This window comes from Chondrus crispus, genomic scaffold, assembly GCF_000350225.1.
Source record: "Chondrus crispus Stackhouse genomic scaffold, scaffold_113, whole genome shotgun sequence".
In the NCBI taxonomy this organism is placed as follows: domain Eukaryota; phylum Rhodophyta; class Florideophyceae; order Gigartinales; family Gigartinaceae; genus Chondrus; species Chondrus crispus.
Window position 1 is genome coordinate 122,415 of NW_005178973.1, and position 3,601 is coordinate 126,015.

Sequence of the window (3,601 nt, forward strand, 5' to 3'; positions counted from 1 at the left end):
AGGATACCGTCGTTATTGCCATTGGCGATCAAGAAGAGTGAGTCTCGCGAGACCGGGTTGAACTAGCGCCAAGTCCGATGGATCTCGCGCCGGTAACCGGTCTACATCAAGCGCTGCAGCTCCTCGGAGGTGAAGGACGAAATAAAGAAGGAAGCGAAGTCAAGGACGGGGACACTTTCCCGGTGTGTGAACCGAACGCTACGAACGACGATCATGTCGCGGGGCCGATGTCATCAGCGGGAGCCGCGCCAGAGCTACGCGCGTCTAGACGTCCGGTACAAGTGGAGGAGTCGGAGGATCTTCAGAAGGGGGACGATGGCAACGTTGACACGACAAGGAGTACGGAAGACACAGAATATGTCATAGATCGGGTCGTCGACCACGGTTATCGAGACGGAAAATTAATTGTCAAGGCGCGGTGGTATGGGTATGATGTAGAGGACGCGACCAGGGAACCGGTCACACAAATACCTCGGAGCATAGTGGTGACCTACTTCCGGAGGAAAAGGCAATCCTTGTCCGCGCAAGTCGCACACGCGCAAGTCGGATAGTCCTCGGGAGGAGAATTGCGAGTCAGAGCGGGAGTAGCCAGTCGCGACGCGAAGGAAGAATGTAATCGGGAAAACCGAAGGGAGGATAAGGGGAGACGGAAAAAGGTAGGCAATTACGCCTTGAACCCATCGCAAGGAGGAAGCGATGCATGCCGCGTCGTTGAGAAATGGGGAATGTCACCTTACCTCCGGATGAGGTGTTACGCTCGCCTGAATGGCAACGCGTCATCGAAGCCCACACGTGAACTTAAGATTGAGAGCAGAAGTCCGCACGGACGGGGAGCGAAAATTATCCCAGAATTACTAGAGAAATACCGGAAGGGGATTGTCGAATGAACAGTACGAGAATTGAGCACCATTCCTCCCTCGAAATCCTAATCAAAATTGAGGATGGCCGCCCAAAATCGCCGGTTGCCCGCTCAGTTACTGTTGCTAGCCAGGGCTGACCGCACAAATATCGAAGTCAGATTGCGACCGGCGACTACCATTTGCGTAAGAAGCAGAACACGTCATTAGCCGGCGTCCCCGTCCAACTCGCTTTGCGGAGAGTTGACAAGGATTAGCAAGGCGCAACGCACGCTCGCCGGGCAGGAGGTGCCCTTTTTAGGGACGGGAGCAGTGTGGATTTAAGACTGACCCCCGACCGCAGCGCAACCTGCGTTTATAGAGAGCCTCCAAGCGGAGCAGAGAGAGCAACGAGTAGGGTTGGGAACGAGAGATAGCCGGAGGAGTCGACGTCCCAACGAGACGACACGGTTTACCGGACAGTTGCGAACGACAGGGCCACGACGCGTCTACTGACGATCAGCGTACTTACTAGTTTACAACGTTAACCCCCCTTCTCTTCTCACTACCTCTTTTCATTGTTTCGGTTTTAGTTGGTTGTTTGTTTTTGTGCGCGTTTTTTTTGTTATGTTATGCTTATTTTGTTTGTCGTTGTCTAGGACACGACTTTGCATGGCGCAAGTCGATCAGTGAGTCTGCAACAACCAGACGAAGGCTAGTGCCATGAGAAAAGGAAGAAGGAACCGCTGCCGGTGCCTTGTCAAGACAAGTAAGCCCCGATGAGGGAGGAGATGCGAGGTACCGCCGGTCGATTCGACCAAGAGAAGACTGTATCCGACGGGAAATGCACAGTGTGCACGAGACGGGAAAACTGAAAGGAGAGTCTGGAGGGAGACGAGCCCCACCCCCCGCGACAAGGGATACTGTTGATTGACGGGAAGGGATGATCAAAAGGGGACGCACCAGTCGCTGACAGAGCTCCGCAAGCCCCGATACAGAGGCTTGTCGAGCAGAAATAATTACTGACCGAGGCAAACCCGCGACAAGGTCAAGCATAGTCCCACCGCGACGTAGTCAACGAATCGTCGATTGCGACTAAATCTGACGCCCCTGTAGTACTTCTGGCATACGCCCGACGCACCCATCGATCCGTAGCGATGCCCTACTCTGTTTTCTGTTGTATTTTTTGCGTTCTCTTTTGTTTTGTTCACCTTTGAGGTCCAGAGGTACGACTGCGCCCTGTAGACGTCTATCAGCGGGTATATCGGGCAATAGAAGGAGAATACGGCCGCGTTACAAGGAAGAACGTCCTCCACGGCACATGGCAAGATGGGCTTGTCTGGGGAGCGAGAGACGTTATAGGGAGTCAAGAACAGCCATCACAGTGGCCTCAGGGAACGCTGCAGTAGCGTAGAAAGGACGAGACGACGCAGACAAAGGGGAAGGCGTGTCGGGTCGAGCTCATGAGGCGCTGCGTACTTAGAAAACGTGCAAACTGCACGCACAAGTCCGTACCCGCCGACACGCGAAGTTGCAAACAGGGAAAAGGGGAACACGATCGTCCCGTACGAGATGTCGAAAAAGGAGAGCGACGTTAACCGTCGACAACACTCACAAGCCAGAGGAGGGAGACCCTATTCCGTGCGATGAGACCGCGGATCGAGGGAGCACAGCCTAACTGAGGGGATGCCGAGAATACCGTCGGTTGCAGCAGACACTTACCCTCCTGTAGTTCTCTTAGCGCGCGCGCAACGCTCTCAACGATCACCGACGATCAGTTTTTTATCTTCGCTTTGCTATTCTTCTTTTTGTTTGTTATCTTTTATTATTTTGTTTTTTTAATGCCGAGGAAACGTCCCCGCACAGCGGAAGTCGGTCAGCAAGTGTGCGACGACTCAACAGAGGCCACTAAGGAGACGATGACCTTCAAGATCAATTATGCGTTTGGCAAGACTACGGATGATGCCACGCGTAGCGGGATTCCCGCACTTCAAAGCGAAGCTGAGGAGGAGCTGACGGATGAAGGAGATCCTTACTGTACGGCGAGAGTTTCAACGAAACGGCGAGAGCCAGGCAGAGAGGAAGTCGTCAGACAACGGGAAGAGTGGCAATAACCAGAAGCGCCATGATCGCGACGCACGGTACAGTAGTAATGAGGGAGCGCCATGGACAGGAGGTAATTTGCGGCGGTACGGGAAGGCTCTCTCTCATGATCGGTCCGATCAAGCTGTGTTTCATTCGGCTTCATACTTCGGACGATCCAGCACCTTGGAGCGTTGATGGCCTTTGATGAAACCCGGGAAGGACCCGCGTGACGCTGTGTCACCGAGCTCCACGCCGTGGTTGAAGAAAAAGAATGGGAAAGGCGCGTGGGAGTCTGGGAAGTAGCACCGCGCGTGTGAAGAGGTCTACGAATGAGGGGAATTTTTGACGACGCAAGCTGAGGTCCGCCCAGGACAGAAGACTTCGTCAGTGACACTGCGGTTCTCACCGCCCCCTTCCACCGCCGACTCCGCCGAAGGACGTAGGAACCGAGTCGCAGACGAGCAATACCGCGACAGGATGAGCGCACGAAATTTGGATGAGGATTGGACAACCACAGCTGATGCTCTAGCCCGGAAATCTTGCGCGATGTGCAAGATCATTGAAGCGGCGTACCTCTTGACGTTGAATAGCGACAAGTGTGTGCACCAGAATCGGACACCGAAGTCCACCGAGAAATTTAATTTAAGAAAACGTGTCATGCCGGATATTGTTGTTAGAAA